This window comes from Nothoprocta perdicaria, unplaced genomic scaffold, assembly GCF_003342845.1.
Source record: "Nothoprocta perdicaria isolate Ctin4 unplaced genomic scaffold, notPer1 scaffold_196, whole genome shotgun sequence".
Taxonomy (NCBI): domain Eukaryota; kingdom Metazoa; phylum Chordata; class Aves; order Tinamiformes; family Tinamidae; genus Nothoprocta; species Nothoprocta perdicaria.
Genome location: NW_020455160.1, coordinates 348,661 through 374,646, shown reverse-complemented (window position 1 = coordinate 374,646; position 25,986 = coordinate 348,661). Strand labels below are relative to the sequence as shown.

The window sequence follows — 25,986 nt, the reverse complement described above, 5'->3', positions numbered from 1 at the left end:
CCCACAAGGCTGCCAAGAGGGCCTGATCCTGCTGCCTGTCCTGCGTGCTGTGCAGCAGCACTGCTGCTCTGCGGCCCCTGCTGCCCCCGGCTTGCTGCCCGTCACGGTGGGGGCTGCTGCAGCAGCAGGCAGTGCCCGGCGGTGCTGGCCATGCTCACGTCAGGCCAAAACCCCTTCGGGGCTTCCCCCTGCTCTCACTTCCCCACTCCACTGAGCTTGCTGCAGCCTTTGGGAGCCGTTTTCCCTTTAAGATGGATTAAACTTTTCATTACATTTCAATTCCTTTCTGCAATCCTTGTTACTTCCTCAAGAGGCGGGGTTAGAGGAGGGAAAAAAAAAACCCCAAAAAACCTCCAAAGCCTCTTTTCCACCATTTTTTTTTTTTTAAATTTTGGAAGGATGAAAAGGCTTGGAATTAGATTTTCCAAGCCCATGGCCCTTGCAGCTCGCAAGCTGAGCAAGCGCTGTTCAAGGGCTGTTCAAGGACATTTCTGGGTCCCCCCTCCTTTTCCAGGGGCTTAGCTAATTTGCTAGAGGCCACAGAAGTACAGCACGTGGCTGGCCCTGCTTTCTGGCACTTTTGTACCTCCAAATCCATAGTGAGGCACAGTTGGATCCAGCTTCTCCAACACAGTTTGTGAAGCCCAGGGCAGCTGCAGAGGTGCTGGAGCTGCCTGTTGGCAGGTGGAAACAGGCAGCACTGAGCTGATGATGTACAGCAGCACATCCTGCAAAACACGTCGGCAGCTCCAAGGACTGAACGGTAGATGTGAAATCTCGAACAATGCAGGAAATGATCGTCCTTTCCTGAAGCTTTGTCTCCTCGCCTGGCTGCTGGCTGCCAACATCTCCCTCCAATAGAGCCTAGAGCTGCTGTGTTCATCTCCTGCCAGTGGGAGATGGGACCATGCTGAAGTGAGAGGGAGATGGTTCGCTCCACTCCAGAAGACTGAATCACATCTTCATTGTGAGCTCAAAAGTCTCTGTTGTTGTAAAAGACACTTCATGGAGTGCAAATATTTGCTCTGCCATCTCAACAGCGAAGGGATTAGGCTGGCCTACACTTTGGACAATGCAGGAGATGAGCCAAAGGCACTGGACAGAGAGGAAAAGCCAGCTGCAGTAAGTGTAGATACTTGCAAGCAGTGTTTTCGTAGCTGTTTCTTCTGTCCTGACTGTCATGTCCCCACTCAGCTTCTGGCTCTTGATCTGAGCAGTTACCTTGACAGGAAGCCCTATATTTTATGGAGAGTTGCTGTGGCTAGATGGGTTCTTAAAATATTGCTTTGTAGCTCCCAGCAGAAGGAGCAAAGGAGGACTCTGCCGAAGAGTGAGTTGCCCCAGAGATATTTATCTGTCTTTGGAACCCTGAAATACCTTTAAAGTTCCTGCTGTCCTGGCTGGATCTCTCTGGTGGCAATTCCAGTCTGAAATGTCCTGCCCTGTTTATCCTGCACATGGAGAACAGAAGATCTCCTTCCTTTCCATTCCTGGAGACTAACTGCATGTTTTAGAGATACCCCCATCAGCCTGTGCTCTGTGTCCTCAAGAGGACAGCTGCCCAGGCTATTTTGGCCATGGATCCCTCTCCGTCACTGGAGAGGTGGCCGTGACTGTGCTGACTGAGAGCTGGCTTGATCCAGAAACTGGCACATGCAGAGTTTTTCTTCCTGCCCAGGATCACTGCTAAAAGCATTGCTCCTCATCTCCTTTGTTTCTGTCTCTTCTCTGCCTTTCTGCCTCCTCCTCATGGCTTAGCTGCAGTTTTCCTGCTGCTCCTATTGCTCTCTGAGGTTAGTTTATAGTCCTGGTGAAAAATGGCAGCAGGGCTTTCTGACAGCTTCTGAGCTTGCCACCTGTGGATGGCCAAAGCTGTTCCCCATCTGGCATTGTTAGCCTGGTGGGCCTAGTGCTTGGTACTTGGAAGGAGGAATCCACCACTGTGGCTCTTAGGAGAACTTGGAGCTCTCATCCTAACCTCCAGCATGTCCCATCTGAAGAATATTATGTGCCCCAGACACACTGTCCTTGTGCAAACCACCGGGCATAGAGCCAGGCCTGGTCCAGAGAGCACCAGCAAGAAGCCAGAGACTCTCAACTTGGCTTCTTTGCTGATGTGGATATGATCTCCAGAGTGGGTGCACCTGCGGGGCACAGGTTGGGGAGGGATGTGCATCACTCAGGGCTGGCAATGAAGGGTTAGGGGGGCAGAAACATGAGGAGAAGAGGCAGCCTACAGCATGGGCCTGCTGTGGAATCACCCCCATCCTGACTAGGCAGCAGGCACCCTTTGGAGCCGACTAGTCGTGCTCCCTGCTGCTCAGCTCCCAGGGATCCACACACCGCAACCTCCCACGTAACCGCAGCCCAGCCATCTAAGCTGGCTGCAAACACAGGGGTGGCTTTTATATATAGAAACCAAGCAGTGTGCTAATAACTACCTAGATAAGGAATAAATGATTCGCAACCAGCACTAGAAAAATGACTCCCCGCACCCCGCCGCCAGAAGCTTAAAAATTCTCTGCTGTTGTGTACGTGACGTCAGTCTGCCTACACGCATGATTTCAAATGTTCCCTGAATTAGCAGGAACACTTCATGCAGCATTCAGCTGGGGGAAGCTGGCTTCCAGAGCGCTACATTAATGATGATTCAAAGAGTTCAGAATTTAATCGCCAGGGATAAAAATAGCAGACTTCTACTTAGAACAATTCGGTAGAAAACAGGCCTTCCTCCAGGCTCTGCTGCTCGCTTTCTCCCTGGGAGGTTTTCCATTGCTTCCGGGGAGCTTTCTCCCGGGCGCAGAGGGAATTGCCAATCCAAGCAGCAGGCAGTGCCGCCTGCCCTGGCATGCTGGGAAGAGCTTAGGCCAAGTTCTCCCAAGGAAAGCCCCCTTGGGTTTAATGCCACCCGGGCTTTCCCACGAGATGCGCGACAGCATTATCAGAAGGACGAAGACACACCAGGCATTTCCCTTCTGCTCCCCATAGAGCTTGGAATGATAGAGGGAGGACCTGCCAGGCCTGCCCCATGTAACTGAGCTACCTCCTTAGCAGGTGTGCAAATTGCTTTAAGAAGGAGGTCCGTCCCCACTGCTTGAAGGTGTCCCAAAGGCCAGCCTGCCTACACGCTCAACCCCCAGGCAGCTACCAGGTCCCAGAGCAGCTGCATTGGTGTATGAGCTCGAGAAAGCACACAGGACTGAAATTTATGAAAGCTGCCAGGTGCTATATTAATTGATGGAGGGACCTATTCACATCTCACATCAGATCTGCACACTGATTTCAGTCTTGCAATTAAGGGACCTGCACACCACTCGTGGGGCCCTCGCAGCAGATGAGAAGTGCCACAGTGGCTCTGTGCGCCTGGCCGCGGACCTTGGAGGGTCCCTGCCCATGCCTCAGTCCCATGGACATCTCTGCCAGGATTGCCACCTGATGCCTGTGATGATGGGGACAGGCTGGCTCTGGCTTGAGGCTAACCGAGAGGAAAAGAATCACATTCTTCCTTATATCATCTAAAGATCTAGATAGCTTTTTTAAGTTATTTTTTATCAACACAACCATTTTTCTGTGAAAATCAGCAGCTGCAATATGACGAAGATTTTTGACTTCAGATACTGAATAAGTTGGAGAAACAGATGAACTCTTGAGAGACAGAGAAATTATTTTCATGCAGATGTCCCTCATAATATAACCAACTCCAAGGGAACAAACTCCCAGAAACTATAGAACCAATTTGATTGTTCCTAAATAAAAGTTTCTCAAAACTCTCCAGAAGATGGATCTACTCTGAGGAAGGAAATGCAAAGCACTAAGTAGGTCAAATGAGAAATGAAATACAAAGGAAAAGGTAAGAAAGGAAGAGTTTTCAGGAAGAAAGCAGGAAAGCTGATGAGCTGGAGTGGAAGAATCACGGATGTGAGTGAAAATCACTGGATTTTGAACCACAGATACAGTCTCTGCTCTCTTGCAAGGTACTCCCAGGCACATATTGGTGGCAATATGGTGCATGTTCCAGATTGTCTGGAAGAGAAGTTAATGAGACCATTTGGGAACTACATTGATCTGTTTCGGTCAGTATTGTTCAAGAAACCTGGAGGTTTCTTGGTGCATTAGTAAATCCCTGCATGGAGCAGGCAGAAGATGGAAAGCACTTAACATGAGCCTCCTCTGCCCTACAGACAATGCTATAATCCTCAGGGATTGAGATTTTCCATAGACACACTGATAGAATTGCAACAGAAAAGAAAACGAAATACCTTAAATGGCCTCCTATACCACCCTACCTCAAAATCATAGAATCATAGAATCATAGAATCATAGAATGCCGAAGGTTGGAAGGGACCTCAGAGGTCATCGAGTCCAACCCCCCTGCTCACGCAGGGTCACCTAGAGCACGTGGCACAGGGCTGCATCCAAGCGGGTTTCAAGGGCTGCTTCCAAGGGCTCTTCCAAATGCTCTTTCTCACTGCTACCAAAGTCAGAAACAGCCCCAGACCAGGGGCAGTGGGAACTCGAGCAGGTGATGGGGAGATGAGGATAGCTGGGAGGACAAGGACAAGCTTCTTGCCTTAAATGCTTGTGACACAGCAGCAGCAGGATGCTCTGGATGGCGGTGGTGGTTGCTGTTGTGCCATCAGATCTCCCCAGCTTTAGAAAGACACTGCAGAGTGCCAAGGCAGACGCTCCTCTTGCCTAAACATCCAGCTGAAACTAAGTGCTAGCCTGTTTGCGTTTGGGATGCAGGACTGAGACACGCTCTTGCAGTGGATTTGCTCAGTGTTTGGGACAGAGCAGCTCATATTGCCTGAGGGTCCTGGGACAAGTGGAAGGAGGTGGGAAAAATCAGCAGGTCTGTCCATCATTCCTCCCAGGGAACAGAGTAGAACTCAGCTGCAGCCTCCTGCATGCTCAAAGCTGCAGGAGCGCTTCCTTTGTCTCAAACTAGGTCAATGCGGAGGTGTGATGTTACTATAGCAATCGGCATTGGATTTCATAATTTTATTTTAGCAATGGGCATGTTGCAGGATTCACTACTAGACGGAGGGAGGGTTGTCACTGAAACACCCTCCTCACTCCCATTGCCCCAGCCTCCCTCGCCCTCCCTCTCTACCAGCCCTCATACCACATGCACAGAGCTGGCTCGTTTCTCCCATCCCTTCTCCCTTTAGTTGCTTCTAAAAGAGCCCCAGTTTCAGCCCTGGGTCACACTGTACCTCTGGCAGAGGTTTTAGGATGAAGCCAGATTCAGCATCCCATGCACCTTGGGTCTCTCCGGGCTCCAGAGCTGTCCCTCATGAAGACCTATCAGGCAAAACAAAAAGAGAAAATATCCTCAGTTCACAGTGACCACCATCTTCCCACCAAACATCCCTGGCCAAAACTCTGACAGTATGAAGTCACTGAGACTAATTTACAACTTGTTTCTCTACATTAAGTTCCAGCAAATGCACGGGGAAAAGGCTAGGAAGCATCCTACGAGGCAGAGGCGATAGCTGTGGGAGATACTGGGTTGCCTGCCCCTTTGCCTTGCATGTGCATTAAAAGAAAGGACTGGAGAACAGAGTTTTGAAAGGCAAGAGGGCCAGTCTGGGGGATAATGCATTTACTTGCACCCGCCAATGTTCCCTGTTCAACGTTAGCTTCAATGACCCCCACTGTAAATCTCTTCTCACCAGTTGCTAGGTGCTACTGTATTGCAGCGAAAATGTGGTGGTGTTTTCCTTATTGTCATTCACCATCAACAAGCACTGCAACCAGCTGAAAAAACAGTACCTGTATGAAAGCAAAGTAAACAAATACGGGAAAAATGCCAGTGTGTCTTGATGTCCTCTAACACACCTACGCATCACAGCAGAGAAAGCATCCTGGGTTTTCTTATCACTGACATTAAATATTATTTGGAGTTTATGTTAATTAATGTTCAAGGTAGGCTTGTGCGTGTGTTTTCTCTTCCATATTGAGAAGATGTGAGCACAGGGCTGGGACAATCTAGGCCATTCAGTCTTCCATCACTGAGAAGTAAGTGGTAACAGTGGCACAGTAACATGGAGAAATTGGCCCTTTCCATAATGGTATTTCTCTTGCATCCTAGCTGAATATATGAGAGTCTATCCAGTCTTCAGGATGCCTCCCATAGCTGAAAGGAATTATGCTGTGGAGTAGTTTGTGCAGATTAAGATGCTTGATGGAAGGGTGGAACAAGGATGCAAACCTCAACAGTTTTTCCAGGAAAGCTGGATCTGAGTGATGCATTTGATTCCCTCTTTGAAGGAGAGGAAGACCAAACCAGCACCATAGTGGTAGTAAGAAAACAGGAACTCTGTTCCCACGAAGAAGAGTTGGGTACCTCAGTGCACATGAGATCCTGCTCTCATAGAAGCACTATGTCACCCCTCGGGAGGAGACGTCTTCTCCCCAAGATAACTCATTCTTGGGGGGCTTTAAAGACATCCCAGGTACAATGTATGTTTGGATAACCCTAGAGGGACCACGTTTCCTTCCAAACATGCTCCTTACACCTGTACCAAGGAGGGAAAAACTGACTAGACAGACACTTTGCAGGAAGAAAAAGAGGGCTTGCTGATCTGGAGGCACTCAGAGATGGCATCTGGAGGCATCTACTCTTCTAGAGGCATTATCCAGAGATGATTTAGAGGCATCTACTCTTACAGATATCCCAATGGATAGAAGGATGGAAAGTCTGGGTAGAATAAAAGACTCCTAAATCCGCTACTTCTCCTAAATCCAGTAGAGAAACTCTTTTCCTTCCAACTAGTTTTATTCTCTGAACCCGAACAATACAGAAGGAAAAGCTAAAGGAAAGGAGTATGCTGTGAGAAAGGCATGTGCCCACATGGTGACACTAGGTATGTTGGCTGTGAATGCTGCAGAGATTCATGCAGCAGCAATCTCTCTGACATCCCCCCAAATTTTCACATCTGTCCCCATATGACAATTGATTCCCAATTGCTAGTGACTTGATTTAGGACCGAGACAGCAACCTAGACAAGTACAGCCTTCAGTGTTCCTGTATCCCTGGCTAGCAGTGTCCGAGCATCCCTGGCTAGTACTTGCCACAGCCATCCAGTATCAGCATCAGTGCGACTAGAACTCACCAGCAAAACTATTGCCACCAGCACTGTGATGAAAGGGGAACAGTATACGCCACTAGAGTCCACCAGAAAAGTGATCAGCATCTGCTTGCAATGCTCTCAGCATTCCTCACGGGAGCACAAGTATCCACTGTCAATGTCCAGCATCCTTCATCACCTCTAAGAGCTGCTGGTGCTGGAAGGATCTGCTCCCAGTACCACCATCACCTCATTGTGTGTGACCAGCACATGCAGAGTATCCCAGGGACCCCTCTAGGAATGCTGTGCTGGGACTCCTCAGCACAATGTGGCTCTGATGACAGGATGGGCAATGCCTGGCCTTCAGATTTCTACTCACCTTGAGGCTTTCTGAAAATAAAAGATGCCATTGAGACTCTGGAGGAAGGAATCCTTTTGTCTGTACTACTGCTTCTGTCTTTGCATGCTTCAGTTGCACCAGGAAAGCTGTGCTATAATTATCCTTAATTAATGCCCATGAAATACGGTGCATTGGGGCCTCAATGCCCCGATGAAATACAAATGAACAATTGCACCACCATCACAATTGCATCATGTTAACTACCAGCAATCCACCTCATCCCCCTCTTTCTCCCAGTCTCAAAGGGTGTCATGCCTGCTGCGTGGAGGTGATAGTATTGAAAGGGATGTATGGAAGGACGTACTGCTGCAAGAAGCAGTGTAACCTCAGACAAGTAGATACTGGGCTGAGAGAGGGCAGACTGTCCTGAATTGTAGACAATGAAGATGCTGGGTGCTGCCATGGGGCTGCACAGGGTGGTCTGTCTCTGTAAGCTTCTGTGCTCTTGTTTGCTCAAGCCTGTCCCAAGAAAATAGAAGTAAGCATCCAAGTGAACTTATCTAGAAGCTGTGGCATGTAAGAAAAAGCTGTGACCCTGGGAGGGAAGGTCCTGGGAGCTCAATATAGAAAGAGAAAAACAGCTTCAGCACACATGTTGTCAGAAATGAATGAAGAACACAGCCAAATTTCCACTGATGGCAAGTGCTATTGAAAATGCAGTGTTCCCTTCTCCCTGTTAACATCCATAACTTTAGTTCCCTCTAATGCTTAGATTTATACACTGAGAGCTCAGGTATAGTGATTATAAGCCTCTGTGCTGCTCTACTTCCCAAACCAGGCCACATCTCACTGTATACTTCCAGTCACAGAAATAATGAAAATCAATATATGTGTATTCCTGTACCTCTAATCCCCATAACCGTTTCTCTGGATAAAGCAAATAGATTGAGCTGCTTCATATCTCCGAGCAAGAATTAAATTTTGTATGAAGGGTTGTTGGGGTCTGATCTGAGAGTTATCACTGCTTCAATTTCACGAAAGGAAAAAGAAAAAGAGACTGCGGAGGGCACATCTATTCATAAGTGGAGAGATTTGTAGTCAATATTAAGATTAGTCTGAAAGAAGTATGAATGAAAATGTCTGCGTGTAGAAACACCAGAGGAAACAGTAGAGCAAGGGCTGCGAGGCTGGTGAGCAGGGCTAGGCAAGGATGTGATGGACAGCAATCGGGCTGGCAGGCAGCGAGGGAGGTGTTCCTTCTCCGCACCGAGGCCAGAGCGGAGCCCTGCCAGGGCCCCAGCACAAACTCATCAGCAGAAGAGCTGTATTCAGGTCATGACCGAACAAGGGAACAAGGATACGGAACACTGCATCTGTTATTCCTCTTTCTGCTCTCCCAAAAGAAAGATACCCTGAACAAGAACAAAACAACAACAAAAGCTCACTAAAAACCTTGCCTAAGATTATGAAAGTTGAAGTAAGCAAGATGCTGAGGCAAAAGGTCACAGAATCACAGAATCACAGAATCACAGAATATTTAAGGTTGGAAGGGACCTCTAGAGATCATCTAGTCCAACCTTCCTGCTCCAGCAGGCACACCTACAGCATGTGGCACAGGGTGGCATCCAGGCAGGTCTTGAAGACCTCCAGAGTAGGAGACTCCACAACCTCCCTGAGCAGCCTGTTCCACTGCTCTGGCACCCTCACAGTGAAGAAGTTCCTCCTCACCTGGAGACGGAACTTCCTGTGCTCCAGCTTATGGCCATTACCCCTTGTCCTATCGCTGGTCCTCCCACAGTAACCGCTGACTCCTGTGGGGTATAGAATACCTATCAAAAAATAAATATATCTTGGTCAGTCAGGAGAAATTCCAGAAATGTAGGGGAGTCTCATCATCAGTGATTCTCCTCTCCTCTCCTCTCCTCTCCTCTCCCACATCTCATCATGCCACTTGGACACATGTCTTGGAGCTTATGATTATGTAAGTGAGAAAAAACAGGAGAGAATGTGCTTGACTGAAAAAAAGAGTTTCACTGAAAAAATATCACCCTCCCTTCCAGTAAAGTCCTTCATTTAATTTGGTTTCATTAAGTTACTAAATAAGCACCTGAGGCAGATAACTAGGGTCTGATCTGCATGGCTAGAGATAAGCATGGGAAGGCTGGCAGTACCACAGAGAAGAGGCCAGGGCAGAACCTCTTGCACTGAACCTGGATGTTACCAGGTTCTTTGCATGGAGATCTGAGGTTCCTAGTGGAGGTTCGGGAGACAAAGCAGAACTGAGGTCTCCTCAGTGCATGCCCACAATCAAGCCCACAAGAACATCCATCAAGGAAGAGGGATGCTCTTGCTGAGGGTTTCTACTGAACAGCGAGGTGGTTCCTTCCCTTTCTGGAGCGCAGACACACTACGTGCCCACAAGATTTGGCAACCCACAACCAGCAGGAGAGAATTCCCTCTGTGATGGTGCACACCCACACTGGCAATGCACCTCACACAATACAGCTGCTGGGACAGGACAGGGAGTGCAACAGTGCGCTAACCGGGCAGCCCATGCTACCAGCCATCCTCGAAAGCCTTCATTCCTCTGCAGAAAGCAAGCTGCTGCAGTGGGGCCTGGCTGGCAGACCTGCCATGATGCAGCAGTCCAGAGGGAGATGCTGTTCCTGGGGAAAGGTCTGGCTCTGATGGGTAGGGAGCAAGGAGAGTGCAGGACAGATACAATGCCCTGAAGGGTAGGAAGCAATGAAAGAGAATGGCAAGTAGGGAGGATTGAGTAGCTTTCATTTAATGTGACATCAAGATTTTGAGAATAAGATTGTTCCAGACAGCAAGGGACTTGAAGAGAAGAAATTCTTTAATTGCCTTAACATTGACACCAGGGAGCCTGGATAATAAACTCTGCTCACACATGGACATGAATTCGACCTAGTTGTGCTCCTGAAATATGGCTAGGAGACTCACATAACTGAAGAGTTAAAATCAGCAAATCTTAAAATCAACACTTTTAGGGAGGATTAAGGGCACAAACAGGGATACTGAATGTGACGGCATTGGTAAAGGGTGAGGCTTGGTTTCTGAGTCAGAGCCACCTCTAAAGCACATGGTCACAAATGCTTTCAGATCTGTGTCCTAGTAGAGCAAGCCTAAGACAGAGAATGCATGGAGACTTGAACAGCCCACCCAGCACATGTTGGTGAGCCCGCTGGCCTACTTTGTAAGCATCTGTGTGATGTGCATGAGAAAGTGGCCGCCTTATTATGAGGAATATGCCTGGAGTGATTTGCACAAGGGATTTGTCTCCACATAGGAGCCTTCAGCCTTCTCCCTTTGCTGGCCCCGGGACTGCACTGTGCTGTGGAGTGTTCCACAGCAGGCCTAGGAGTGGTCACGTCTTCTCCTATTACGGTGCCAAAGACTCGGCACTTGGACTTACTTGGAAGCGTCCTTGTGCTTTGCATCTGAGCCCTGCTCTGACATGGCCACCAGCTGCCTCCTTACAAGATATGGAGGAGATGAGGCACATGGAGAGGACATCTACGTCGAAACCACGTGAGAGCAAACTGCGCTGGTGCTGGAAGAGAAGAGCAAGTCCAGAATGACAGAGAGCATGTGAATTTGCACAGGATCCCCCCTCCATAACCTTCTGTCATCTTGGTGACTGCTCTGCATGTGATTCTGATTGGGTCACATTGCTGGGAAATGACTGCACTGCATTTGGTCAGCCTGGCCCAACCTGCTGTTTTTGCAGTGCTCTGAGTAGGGCCGTGCTGTGCTGCTTGCTCTCACACTGACAACTACCGAGTGGCCCTGCTTTTCACTGGATCCATTTGCTGGGGCGCCTCGGGGTGCACTGGCACGGTGGAGGTAGTGGATGGCAGGCTGTGCTCTGCTGATTGAGATGGCTCCATGTGCAAGCCACTGCTGAGCAGCAGTGTCCTCGCTGGGCTGCAGAGGATACTGCCTCTCTGACAGCAAGAAGAGCTCTGCAGGTGCCTAATTTAACAGGATGAGTAATGCCCTTTCAGTCCATTAATCACTCATTTTTAATTGGTGTGGCAATTGTTTTTTGTTAGTGAACAACTCTTTCAAGGAGCTTTTTTTCTTTTTCTTTTTCTTTTTTTTTTTTTTTAGCATTTGCTTGTTTTGGAAAAGACTATTCCCAGAAAGGCTGTCCTTTAGCATGAAGTTCCTACCATGGTAGTGGCAGTACACGGCTCAGATATGAAGCATGGTCTAAGTCCCGCTGAGGGGGGCTGTGGTCCACACTAGTGATGAGCGCTCTGCAAGGAATACATTCGCTATTCTCAGGCTTTTTTTGGTGCCTGCAAAATGTAAAAGTCACATCAACACAGGTTGGCTCTTTCCCTGACTTCAGCAATGTTTAATCAGATAGGCTGTTTCCTACCGAAGGCATTTCCTTGAACCTGGAAGATGGAGAAAGCCTGCCCTTCTGAAGCGGCTCTTTCCTCACCTTGCAGTGACTCAGAGATGATTCCACTGCTGGGTGGTCACAGCTGGACAATAAGGCTTTCAGATGATCCTGAGATGCATACAGTGTGGGAGAGAGTCTTGCTGGTCCAAGGAGACCTTATGTGATCCTTCCTGACAGCTGATGTTCAAGGAGCCTACTTCTGAGATGGAGCAGTCCAGGAGGTGTTCCCATGCCGGGAACGTCCTTGGAACTGCATTTTCCAGAGTTTCTAAAGACAAGTTTTCTCCTAATGCAGTCAGAGACAAGCTCGTTATTCACATTTATTTCAGGCCTTTTTTATCCTTTTGAAATTTCCTTAACTTTGGGATTGTGATATTTAGTTCACAGTTTAGTTTAGTTTAGTATAGGTGAATTTTGCTTATGAAAAAAAGTTCCCACCCTAGTCACTTTAAGTGATGCCTTAGTCTTGAGCTAATGAGTATTTAAAGCAGTAAAGTTCCCTACTCTGGGGCCCAGTCTGGTGTCCTGAGCTCCGGCCCCTGGGTGTCTATATCTTCACAAACAGCTTTTTACTTTTTTTCCCTACTCTTTTTCCAAGAGAATTCTCATGCCCAGGACCACTAATGGGATGCATCTGTGAGTGCTGAGGGAGCTGGCTGATGTCATTGCTCCACCTCTTCATTATCTTTGAAAGGATATGGGGATTCAGAAGAGGTGCTTGAGGAATGGAAGAAAACAACCGTCACTCCAGTCCTCAAAAAGGACAAGAGGGAGGACTCGGATAACTGCATGTCAGCCAGCCTCACATCCATCCCTGGAAAAGTGATGCTACAACTCATCCTGGTTGCCATTTCCAAGGTTGTGAAGGACAAGAAGGCGATCAGGAATAGGCAGTATGGATTCACAAAGTGGAAATCATGCTTAACCAACCTGGTAAGCTTCTATGATGGGATGACTGGCTGTACCCTAAGGTCAGTAAGGCTTTCAACTCCATCTCCTGTGATATCTCCCTAGGCCAGCTCAAGAAGTGTGGACTAGATGAGCGGACAGTGAATTGGATTGAGAACTGGCTGAATGGCAGAACCCCAGGGGTTGTGACCGGTGGTTCAAAGTCTAGTTGGAGGCCTGTAGCTAATGGTGTGTCCCAGGGGCCAGGACTGGCTCCAGTCCTGTTCAGCTCCTTCCTCAGCAACCCTGATGAAGGGAAGAGTTCTGCCTCAGCACATTTGCTGATGGTACCAAGCAGGGAGGAGTGGCTGACACCTCATGAAGCTCAACAAGGGCAAATGGTCTGGCCCCTAAGGAGGAATAACTCCATGCATTGGGGGATCTTAGGAATGTGTCTTCGTATCTGAGGGGAGAGTGCATAGACGATGTGCTCAGACTCTTTTCAGTGGTTCCAAGGGAAAGAATGCGAGGCAATGGGCCATCTGCTTTCTGCCTGACCTTTACAAAAATATTACCTATTTCAGGTTATCCTAAAATAACTTTTGTTTTGTTTTGGAGGGAATTTGCGTAAGAAATTCCCTCCAGAAATTGCAGATGAATGGCATTATTTTGTTTGTTGTTGTTTTGCTATTAAATATTTCTCCTTTTTTTAAAAAAAGATATATCAAATTTATCAAAAAAAAAATCAGCACTCAGATTAAAGTTTGATACATTTCTTCTTAACAGACACCGAAAGAGATCCCCAGTTTCCCCTCCTGTTTATCTGAGACTATGAGCCCCTCCAAACCACATCCTCACTCACACATCTCTATTGTGTGGTCCAGCTCAAGGAGATAAGGTTGTGTGTTTAGCTTTAGAGGTTTGTTTGTCCTGCAGTTCAAGAGTGGGATATCTAATGTGCTCCTGGACACCAGTTGTGTGCTTGGTGCTGACATCTATAGGTCATTCGATCCCAAACTCAATGTAAATACCCAGGTTCACCCTCTCTATCTCATCTCCATCGCACTGAACTTCCCCCTCAATCACACTACATACATATTCAGCATCCAGCTACAGCTTGCTGGGGCAGATGCTACCAGCCCTGAAATGAAACTCTTGCTTTCATTCTTAATTTGAATAATAATGATGCACGAACCTCGGTCTACCCTTCCTTTTGACAGGCTTTTTCCTCTCACCCCAGAGGACTTCTATTCTTTGCTTACTTGCCCCCTCCTTCAGAAACAAAGCCACTTTCCAGTGGCTGTTCCACCTTCCTAGCTGGGGATAAGGCTGGGCAGAGGTTCCCAGATACGTCCAGGCTGTCCCAGCTTCTGGTGAGTCACCAAGAAATCTCTGCTTCCTTCTGCATGGCCCTGGAACCACAGCTGTAATTACAGGGCAAGACCAGCGGAAACAAGCTTATTATTTACAAGGCTAATGACAATTAATCATGCCTCCCCCTCCCTTTCTTGTGGGAACATTCATATTAAAGAAAGCAGATTATAAAAGCATTATGGGCCACTGCTGTGCCAGATTTTGGCACCAGTCAGGAGATTGCGTGTACGCAGCGGATTTTATCTGCAGCTCACCTCACCCTCAAGAGTATCTAAAAGCCAAAGTGACCCTTGTTGCCGTGCCCCTTTCCTCCTCAACCCCCTACCCTCATCCTCCTCTCTGTGGCTGGCCGAGCTCGCTAGCTGCCATGGGGAACAGATGGAGCATACATCCCACGGCGATAATCCAGACATGCTGTAAAGCCCTTTGGTCCCGTTCTAGCCAGCTGCTGCTTCTCCCCATGTCTGGATCCCTTTGGCACAGTCTGTCATCTCGCAGAAAGGTAGGCATGACATGGAGCGCTGCATGGCCCGAGGGCAGAGCTGAGCCCAGAGCGGCCCTACCTACCCCTTGTGCTGACCATGTGCCCCCTTTTCCAGACTTTATGCCAGTGAGCAGCCTCGCTCTGCCTGGGGCTGAGCAGGATCAGGATCTGGGCTGAAGGGAGACCACGAGGAGCCTCTAGAGCCATGCCAAGGAGATGCTTTCTGCCAGGCATGGCTGATGGCCCTGAGCGAGCAGAGTGCATGGAGAAGTCTATCCCACGTGGGACAGACAGACTTCTGCAAGCTACCGCAATAATTAACCATTGCTTTCGAGAAGAGAGGAAATAAGCAGGAGGTCAATTTTCAATTTCCCAGCTGCGTAGAAGCAGTTTCTAGCAAGCAGACTGAAAATAAATCTCCATCAGTCTGGTTACTGCTTAATTAACATCACTATCTGCAACATGTATTCCCCAGCTCAGGCAAAGCTAAAGTTCATCCACTATTTATGTACAACTAGACAAAGCTGGGGCCGGGGCACGGCTCCTGCAAATTCTCTAACCTGGAATTTCAGTCCTCAACTTTCTCCTCACTTTTCTCATATGGAAAAGTCCTGCATCAGCTTCCATTAAATTGCACAGAAATGGGATAGCTGCTGTGTTCTGCCTTAGAGCTGGCCATATTTTGAGAAAGGATAGGGATGATGGAATGAAGTTTGGTGGAAAAATGTGTTTGTTTCCTTTTAGCATGCTATGCAATAAAAAATAATATTTCAATATTATTAAACATTAAATTTTAATATTATTAAAAATATTTTATACATATATATGTATAAAAATAAGGCTGTGTGAGTAAAATTATTTCCATTAAAAAAAAAACAGTTTCTATGTAAAAATCATGCTTAGTTTTCCACAAGAAACTGTGGGTTTTGGTAGGTGAAGAATGTTGGTCATTCCAGAGAAAGGTTTTGATAAAAATGATATCCTGAAAATGTCATTGAAAATTATAACTTCTCTCAGAAGCACACAGATTTGATGAATCTCTGCCAGTCCCGTGGCAAGAATGACCTCGGTGCTCTTCTGCATTATACCCTGCTCAGCAATGTCTTCCCCAGTGATGACTAAACCTCCACTGAGCAGACAGCTTTTCTGGGGGAAACATAATGGTATTCCTGGAGATGGACCAGGGAAACCAATGCTGCAATACAACGCCTGAGCTCCACAGATCTAGCACCAATCCTATTCTAGTCCTTTTTGCCACTGTATGAGACCCAAACCACTCCATATGGGGCAAGCCCAGAGGTCAACATTTTGATAGACTTTGGGGCATTATCTCTAGCTCCTGGGATGTAGCCTGCTTGGCAGAAACACCTGGGGTCAGCTCTCCTCATGTTGCTGTCAAAATGTGTGGGTCACTAGCCAGGGCAGAAGCTTTCAGCAGCCAGGAGTCAGGAGTCTTATTCGGACTATTTAGCTCTAAGCAGCTGATTCCCAAATATGCCCAGTTTCTGCCTCTTCAGGCAGAAAAGTCCTGCTCCATCCTTCATTTATGCCTGTCTCTCAGTTTCTTGTTCTCTCCTCTGTACAGAACAGTTACATGGCTTTTATGAGAAAGGTACATTTAAAGCAAAAGGAGCCATCTGGAGGTGGAGAACCAAATCAGGAGACCAGACTGACCTGTAGAGCAGATTAGGTTGCATGAGATGTGGCAACTCCAGCCTAACTAGTGATCCCAGTAGTGACACAGAGCCACCTTGGATGGAGCACTCACCATGGGACAGGAATGGCCTGTTCCCTCATAGGGATGACAGTGGAGGTTTCAGTATATTTTGGTGGGTTAAAACCACATGAGGCCTTGTACCAACCTACCTACAGAAAGTCTTCACTTCCTTGCCTGCAGGAGACACATCAAATGCCTTCTGAGCCTTAATCATCCAGGGAGGGTTCATTTCTGTGTCCAAAGAGTAGATATCTCTACCGAGCTGGTTGGTAGCAAATTTGCCAGATGTCAATTTGCTGAGCTCTTTCTCAGCTGGAAGTGATGCAGTCTCCCCACGAGTCAGAACCAGAGAGGTCCTGGGCATAACTCATAGCCTGTGAATAGCCCAAACTCTCAAGGCTATGGGAGAAATCTTGCTGCTTAGACCCACCAGGACCTGCCTATAGCCCTTTGCAGTGTAAATCCAGCCAGTACACTGGGACAGAAGGAGATGAAGATGCTTAATACAGCTTTGGAAGCTGTGTGCTCAAGGTGTATCTCCACTTGTATCACTGTCTCTCTTTTGCCTTGCAATGGGGGGTCTAGATTGCTAAATAGGGTCCCAATGATTTTTGAAAATAGAGGTTCTCATCACGGATGTGGAGGGCATGGTCTTTTGAAGCAAGGCAAGGCTGCATCTGCTGCATCCCGTGCCACATCACCCTGCTCCAAGCAGCTCACACTCTGCCCTGCACAGTCATTCTGACCTCCCCTGCACTGCCCAGAGCCCATGTCTGTGCAAGAGCAAAGGGGAGCTGAATTCTGGTGCCTTCTCCAGCTGGCCGTCTGGATGCTTGCATGCACCCGCTTGAACGCAGCCCATGCCACGTGCTCTGGGTGACCCTGCGTGTGCAGGGGGGTTGGACTAGATGATCTCTGAAGGTCCCTTCCAATCTTAAGCATTCTATGATTGTATGTTTCTATGGCTGTATGATCTCCTCTCTGCTTTTCTTTTTCTCTCTTCCCTGTGGATATCTACTCCCACCCTGGTGTGTGACACGAGGCAGCACTACCCCTGCCATGCAACTGGCCACTAGCAGTGGAAGAGCGTGCTGGTTCTGAGCATTAGTTCCAGCGAAAAAAAAGGAGGGAGACAAGATGAAAGAATCCACTTCTACTCCTACTATCTCCCTGCTTGGCACTTATCTTCAAAGCACTATACAAATATTAACTAATTAATCTTTCTAACACTCCTGGGAGGAAGAGACACATTAACATGACTTTTATTTTAGATGCCTTATAAACAGGCAAAAGATGCCAAGAGATCCCAGACAGGAGAAGCAATCAGGTCATGCCAGTTACTCCATTCTTTCTGTTTAATATTGCAGGATTTGTGATTCAGTGTATGTGTCCCAAGCAATTAGCTGATGAGCACAAGTTTTGGAGAGCGGACAGGAAGCAGAGGAGCTGGAGTGGAAAGCAGAACAGAACAGAGCATGACATGCCAAAGAGAGTAAATATAGAGCAGCAGGGGAAAAAGGACTGGTCCTATCAGACGGACAAGCAGATAGACCACCTTATAGGCAAACTCTGGAAGACGGGGAGCTCAGCAGCCTCCCCAGGAGAAGGGAGAGAACACAGGTGAGAAAGGACCTGCAGGAGCACGTGGTTTCTGCTAACCACAACTCGTCATCGGAGATCTGCCCTGAGAAGAAAGGTACAGTGAGGAGACAGGGCTTTCTGACAGACCTTACAAATTGATGCTTTGTCACCCAAAGATCCTTCCTCCTCAGTCTCTACTGTCTGTCTTGTAGAGTTATCCCTCTTTAGTGACTTCTGCCCTCTCCTGGGAAAATACACTAGTAAAATAGATAAATGCTGATGCCTGCTGAAAAGCACTGGGCTGGCACTGCATGCCAATGAGTGCAGGGTCACTTTGCTGGGAAGATGCCCTCAGCCTGAGAGCAGATTCCAGGAATGTCTGGCACCTCCAGCAGCAATTCCTGAAGTGGGGCAGGTCATGGGGACACATCCAGAAACCACAAAAACATAACTTTGAGCTGAGCAATGCTAAAAATAACATTGCTGCAGCCACCTAGAAAGTCAGAAAGCATTTTTGGGGTGAGCAAGCAAGAGATTTAATTCTCAGCTTTGAGGAAATCTTATAAATATCATAAAATTAAACTAAAATGGAAGGAAATTCTGACAGCACTTCAGAGGCATCCTGGGGGAACACAGTAGGATAAAGTGTTTTTGACTTTTAAAAAAAGTGAATTTTGACCTGCTTAATTTGGCAGCTCCAGGTGAGTTCTCCAAATGCTCTGGCCTCATCAAAAATGAAAGAGTGTTTTTTTCATGTTTAAAAAGATTTTAGCTGAAAAATTCCACTTTGTTAATCTTCCTTCTGACAGCTCTTCTGCCTGGTACAACATGAAGGCATCCTCCAGTTCCTGAGTCATATACTCATATGCAAAGACCTTCTGCAGAGCAGACATCCCAGCACCACAATGTACACAGATGAGAGACCTCTGGCTATCAAAACCTGAAATCCATGTACAGGGCACCCTGAAGCACCCCAACAACCGCCTATGCCAACAAAGAGGTAATGAATGAGTGCCTCAGTAATGCTATGAGTTAGTGGTTCTTACCCAAAGACGAGCTGAAGAAGAAAAAAATATGCATTTTCCACAGGGCCTGGAAAGCAGTTATACTGGGGAGAGCTGGAGATGTGGGGCACCCTACTCATCAGATAAGATTGAGCTCCACTTTGACCTGGTGCATCTCCAGAAGGGGCCAGGTGTAATTTGGGCACCATCCCAAATGATGGTGCTGACCAGACCAGACCAGACCAGCTGACCAGAGAGGTCAGCTCCACTCCCTCTGCACCTAGCCCCAGGCTGTCTGGAATGTGTGCATCTCTGCAGAGGTGACATGAGTCCCAGCAGAGAGAAGCCAAGTGGCTGGCAGCAACCTGCCCACAGTTGGCCTCCAGGAATGCGATGGACAAGGAAGCAGGATTTCCCATTTCCATGTTCTGGTCCCTAGGGACATTGGTGCTAGGGAGCTTGTCAATGCATCTTGGCAGAGCTGGTAAGTAGATGTTGCAGAAGCTGCTGCCTTTTTCTGAAGATGGTGGCTGGATCAGCAGAAACCCTGGTTAGCAAATCCTGGGTCACATATAGCTCCACACTCCTTGGAAGCCCACAGCCTGGCATTGGGTCTTTGGGATGTAACATCCATTCCTGAGACTGTCAGCAAAGGCTGGAAAAGTTAAACAGAGTTGCTGAGCGACGGATCAGTAGGAGGACAGGGAAACACTGGCTGGGCCTCTCCAGTATCTATGGCTTGTTGCTGTTGTGCATGTTTGGAGGAACTGGCTGAATCCTCAAAACCTTTCCATGTCTGATGAATATGGACGAGAATCTCCTGGTCCTTCTACTCCTTTGTCACATAAGACTTCAAGAGTGAGCCTACTCATGCTGTCAGTACTGCCTCTTCTACCATTAACAAACATCCTAATTATAGCACAATAGTTGTAACTGTAATTACCTCTCCTTATCACTGAAATTTATTATTCCTGGAGCACAATCACCCTGGCAGCGTAAGATTCATGAAGCAATAACACACTGTGGCCCGGTGTTCAATGGGATCTTACAAATGCCTGAATCTCTGCAGCTCCTCCTGAGTGCGGTGAGTTATCTCCTCCCAAGCTCTCTGCCCTCAGAGTTGACTCATGTACATCTCAAGGTGCTTTCACATATTCAATGTTACCTTGCTGCTTGTCCCCACGCTTGGCAAGTGGAGAAATTTATCTCCAGGGCAGTCAGTGTTCTTCTTGTCCATCATCCTTATGCCAGAGGATGGAATTTATCTAAAAAAATGTAAGTGTAGCTGTGGCTGTTTGTTGATGTTTGTTTACTTCTCCCTCTATATATAAAAAAAAAGAAGGCGCAATGATTGCCCAATATCATCAGCAGCAAAGAGCTTTACAGGTTCTTCTCATCCTATTTGTGCACTATTTGTGCTCTCATACCTGATCTCAGCAGACCTGGGCTTGAGGTCATCACCCATCTGCACCTGCATCAAGCCCAGATCCTGGTCCAGGATAACATCTGGAGACCTACTGCACTCTTAGTTATGACCATGTCTACCTTCACCTCCTAACCTGCACCCATTGTAAGCCCTTGGCAATGTCCCCAACTTATGTATTAGTAATTTGTGATCATGACACTATTTATATGGCCTAGGACATAATAAATAAATCGTGTACTTTAATTCTATCTCTGGAAGGTAGCTTCTGTCACAAATCATTCTTTACTGAATGGTCTCCAATTTCTTACCATCCTTTCTGAAACTCAGAGCCAAGACAGAAAAACAGCCTCTTTAGCAATGATTTTCAGAGGCCTGGCACGGGCAGAGAGCCATCTTTCCATTCCTGTTACACATCACTGGGGAAAAGATGTACAAGAACCCCCGGGGTGTAACAGCTCTGCTTCCTCTACAAGGCGCTTCCTTGCACTGCCGATTTGTGATTTTGTCTGAATTTTCAGCTCAGATGTCTCCCAGTCTTACACTATTTCTTGTGCCCATTAGAATCATAGAACCATTATGGTTGGAAAAGACTTTCAGGGTCATCAAGTCCAACCGTAAGCCCTTCACCACCCTATCTGCTAAACCATGTTCCTAACTGCCTCACCTACACATTTCTTGAACCCTGCCAGGGCCAGTGACTTCACCACTGCCCTGTGCAGCCTGTTCCATTCTTCGCTACTCTTTCTGTACAGACCTTTTTTCTAATATCTAAGCTGATAGTTCCCTCAAGTATTTTTATTATAACTACATAAACAGTTACTAAGTTTTAAGGGAACTTTAAGGGAACAAGGAACTAAAGCAGGCATGATAAGCATGCACAGCAAGCAAGCAAAGTCCCATGTAGGCTCTGGCATTTGAGCAATTTGCTTGTGTGGCCTGCAGCTGAGAAAGTTTTTGCACAGCTGAGCTCTCTCTTCTCTACTTAGTGTTTCCCTAGTAATGCATCAACAGGCAACTCTGACCTACCTTGGTAAGTCAATGTCTTACTCTGACAAAACCCTACCTGTGTCCACCCCAAGCTGTACAGGGAGACTGATTTTATCTGACGGAAGGGAGCTCCATCCTTGTTGCTGTCTTCAGAGCAACCCAAGTGCTGTGCAGTCTGGGCCTTGCATGAGGACCCTACCTACCCTTACCATTTGGCCACCATCGCATGAGTGACCAAGAGCCAGAGGTCACTCAGGTCACCCGGTCCAGCCAGTTGGGCAGCAGGCTCTTCCATCGCCTGCCATTAGGGCAGAGAGTCAGTAGCCCCTCTTGCATTGATCTGCATTTCCAGATGACCTGCATTCCCATACCTGGCTCTAAGGACTGGTCAGCCCTAGATAGCCCTATGGCACTTTGCCCCTAGCTATCCCTGTCTGGGCAGAAGATGCCCAAAGCACCAGACCCTGTGAACTTTGGGCATGTTTGTCACTGGCTCTCTGCATTATTGAGAAGTGAGCCACAGCACCTCATGGAGGGAGCACTGGATGGTCTGATCTGCTGCACAGAGAGGGTCAGCACGTTGGGATCCCAGGTATGCTCCTGCAAGAAATGCAAGCCAAAGAGCAGAATGCTTGCCCTCCAGAAGGCTGTCAACAACACGCACCTGTTAGGTACAGTCACACATAACTCGGGGTCTACACTGATGCCTGTGTAGTTTTAGCTCCCTCCTCCTCCTCTTTCTCAGGTGCAGCTCTCTGCCTTTCCCCTTTGCTTCACTCCTCTGTTGCTAGGAACAGGCTGTTGCCAGGTGATGGGAAGCTGGATCCAACACGAGCAGACCGAGGACCCTGAGTGAGCAGGAAGGTGCTGGTACCCATCATGCTGCACCCAAGCCCAAGTCTCCAGTCTAATGGTCTAATGATAACCAGCTTCAGTCTAATGATAACCAGCTCCTAGGCATCAGTTCTGCCTGTTTGTCAGAGGATGCCAGCAGCAAACGTCTCCCAGTGAGCATCATGCAAACACGTGCCACACACGATGAGAACTGGGGGCATCCCTTTGCAGGACCAGTGCCAATCTCAGGCACTAGCCTGAGACTACCCAAGGACTCTACTCTGCCATCTCTCCTCCATACCATCACTGGAAAGTGAGGCAATCACGCAGGCTACCAGTGATGGTTAAATACACAGTTATGTGACACTATCCTTGCCAAAAAAAAAAAAAAAAAGAGGAAGTTTGCAAAGTTCCAGTCTGCAAAGGCAGGTCCCAATGGCTTGCCAAACCCTAGCGTCTCAATTTGGTGGTGCTGAAGCTGCCAAAAACCTCCTTTTTGCAAAAGCACTCTGCACTTGCACTAATCAGATGTCACTTCTGAGCTGCACCGGTTGAACTGAGTTGCACTCATTTTGAAGATTACTACGCATGAGGCTTTCCTCTTGTTTCATTCATGTTAGAAGGCTCTGGGAAAAACTCCAAAGCAAATAGCAGGAGGAGCCCAAAGAGAGAGAAGTTTTTCAGCAGGTGTTTTACCCGCTGTTTGGCTGTGCTTGGAGTCCTACAATTTAATGGTTGGCAAATTCTTCAGAAAAAAATGCCATCTCGGAAAAGTCAAGGTCAGCTCTGCCATACACAAAGCAGGAATCTGCAGGGTGCAGCCAAACATTGCAGTTTCAGGGTGTGCACCCACTTAATCCCCCTGGGAGCTGGTTTTGGGACTCAAATTAGCGGAAAGTGCCGCACTTCTCCTATGTGGTTGGATGTGTGCCACAGCCTGGCACAGCACAAGACCACCCAAGCTAGTACCGAGAGAGGGAGAGAGAAGGCTAAGAAAGGACAGGGAGGGAAGGAAGCCTTTCCCAAAACAACTGACTTCCAGGTGATAAATACTGCAATATGGACCTTGGCAGCCCAGGAAGTTCCTCACTGAAATGAACTATGAAGAGACCAGAAATCCTGATCATTTCTACAGGAAAAGCCCAAACGGAAAGGAGGTCTAATGCCAATTGCAAATAAACAGGTTCCAAAGCTCTTTCAAGGAAGCAGTGGACTTTTTTCTTAATAAGTCACATTTTGGCAGCTTTATCCATACTGCCATTTCCTACTTAAACTATGTCTCCAATGGTGAGCAGCATGTGCTGAAGTCATGATCCCTATCTACTGGCCAGACTGATGAAGTTAAGCCCCTGCATCTTCCCTGGGTGTCCTTGTGCAAACCTTTCGATGAAATCCTTGCAGTGTGTCAATGCTTCCCACTTCTCCCAAAGTATCCCAGCGGCTGTATCCCATCTGACAGGTGCACAGAAAAAAATTAAGTGCATTTTCCAGTGCAGCCTGTGATTCAGAAATCTTCATTAAGGAGCTAGAGGGGCCAAAACTACCCATTTAAACTCCTCCACTAAACACCTAAGCATCCTGTTCTGGGTACTTTACAGGCAGCAAAGTCCTTCCTGAAAACAGGCAAGAGCATTTCCTGTTCACAGAGGGGAGGCACAGCAACAGGCATTGAGGTGTCTTGTAGGACTTCAACAAGCTATCTCACTTAACAGCTCTCTCATCATTGCTGCTTGATGGATCAATTCAGCTGCATCCCCAGGAGCTGAGAAAACCCTGCTTTATTATTTTAAGCTTTTTTCAAAGTGTTTTTAAGTAAGTATATCAAGGAAAAAAATACTATAAGTATATCAAGATGCTCTTGAAACCTCCTGCCAGAACCTCTAGTTCTTATGCAGTCAACCAAAACTGGGTGCACGAGACCCCTTGTTCACTCCCCAGCAGTCTCCAGAAAGCCCGTGGAGCGGAGAAAGAAGCAAAACTGAGAAACTTAGAAATATCTTGCTGGACATCTGAAGATCAAGATTATTAGTAGTAGTCAGCGTGGATTCACAAAACAGAAATCATGCTTAACCAACCTGACTCGCTGGGTGCACGAAAAGAGAGCAGTAGATGTTGACTAACCTTGACTCCAGTAAGGCTTTTGACACTGCCTCCATAACATTCTCATAGGGAAGCTTGGGAAGTATGGGATAGATAAGTTGATAGTGAGATGGATTGAGAACTGGCTGCACAGCAGAGCTCGGAGGGCTGTGACTGGTGGTACAAAGTCTAGTTGGAGGTCTGTAGCTAATGATGTGTCCCAGGGGCCAGAACTGACTCCAATCCTGTTCAGCTCCTTCCTCAATGACCTGGATGAGGGGACAGAGTGCCTCCCCAGCACATTTGCTGATGGTGCCAAGCAGGGAGCAGTGGCTGGTGCCCCAGAGGATCGTGCTGCCATTCAGAGTGGGAGGAATAACTCCATGCACCAGTACAAGTTGCGGGTGACCTGTCGGAGAGCAGCTCTGCAGAGAAGAACCTGGGAGACCTGGTGGACAAGCTGACCATGAGGCAGGAATTTGTCCTTGTGGACAAGAAGGTCACTGCTACCTTGAGCTGCATTAGGAAGAGCATTGCAGGTGGAGGATGGTGATTCTGCTCTACTCAGTCCCGTTGAAATGATACTGGGAGCGTTGTTTCCAGTTCTGAGCTCTCCAGTACAAGAGAGTCATGGTGCTGCTACAGTGAGTCCAGTCAAGGGCTACTAAGACGATTAAGGGACTAGAACATCTATTACGAAAGGCTGAGAGACCTGGGATTCTTTAGCTGAAAGAGGATTTGTCAGGGATCTTAGCAATGTGTCTAAATATCTGAAGGGAGCATGTAGAGAGGCTGGAGACAGACTGTTTTCAGAGGTGCCCAGAGATAGGACGAAAAGTAATGGACACAAATTGAAACACAAGAAATTCCATCTGAATTTAAAGAAAAACGTTTTTTACTGTGAGGGTGACAGAGCACTGGAACAGGTTGTCCAGAGAAGCTGCACATATCAGAAGCTGAAGATATTCAAAAGCCATCTGGATATGGTCCTAGAGGGCCTGCTCTAGGAGACCATACTTAAGCGCAGGGGCTGGATTAGATGATCTCTAGAGGTGCCTCCTAACCCCAACAGTTCCATTATCCTGGTTCTGCAACAAGAAAGGATCAGAGGACTAGCTGCACCTCCAGAACAGTTCAGACTGGTTTCACTGGATCCTGTCAGAGCATGGATATTTCCCCCCATGTTTTAGCGGCACCATATCCCTTGGACAAACACTGCTTCCCATTTCCTGCTGTATGGGTGTGGGACTGGCGGGTTGTTTTGTCCTGCTCCTGCACTATGACACTATTGTGCCAGCTCTTTCCTGTATGCCATGCCTGTGCCAACCAGAAGGTAGCATGGGAGCTGGCAGCTAGCCTGGCACACTGGTCCAATTTGGAAATCAGGCTAGCCGGTGCCACTGGCAGTCCAGGACAGTCATACCATGGAGCAAGAGCATGTCCTTTCCCACCAGATATAGCTGGAGCACTGTCTCTGGGAAGACTGTCCCTCCTGGATGCAGATATCATAAGAGTCTCAAAAAAGATGACATGTGACACAATCTCCCTTCAGCTCTAAAAATCTATTTTCTAGTCATTTATTTCCTTGTTTCTGAGACATAAAACAAGACAGGACAGGTGGTCGGCTGCACTAGACTTGTCCGCCCTGCAGACATCTGTGAGCAAGGCCAGCAGAGTTGCCCCCAGCTGACTCCCTGCATGAATATCACATATATCTGCTCTGCCACCTCCATCTCAGCTATCCAGGGGTAGGACCATGTGAGA

General features: G+C 47.7%; 1 protein-coding gene across 1 annotated transcript in view; it reads right to left on the bottom strand.

Annotated features, from left to right (window-relative positions):
* Window positions 1–25,986, bottom strand: part of DLGAP4 (DLG associated protein 4) — a 141,660-nt gene that overhangs the window by 70,018 nt on the left and 45,656 nt on the right. Inside the window, exon 2 of the mRNA XM_026037317.1 lies at window positions 5,217–5,304. The gene's annotated coding sequence lies outside the window, so the exon portion shown is untranslated. The remainder of the gene's footprint in view (window positions 1–5,216; window positions 5,305–25,986) is intronic.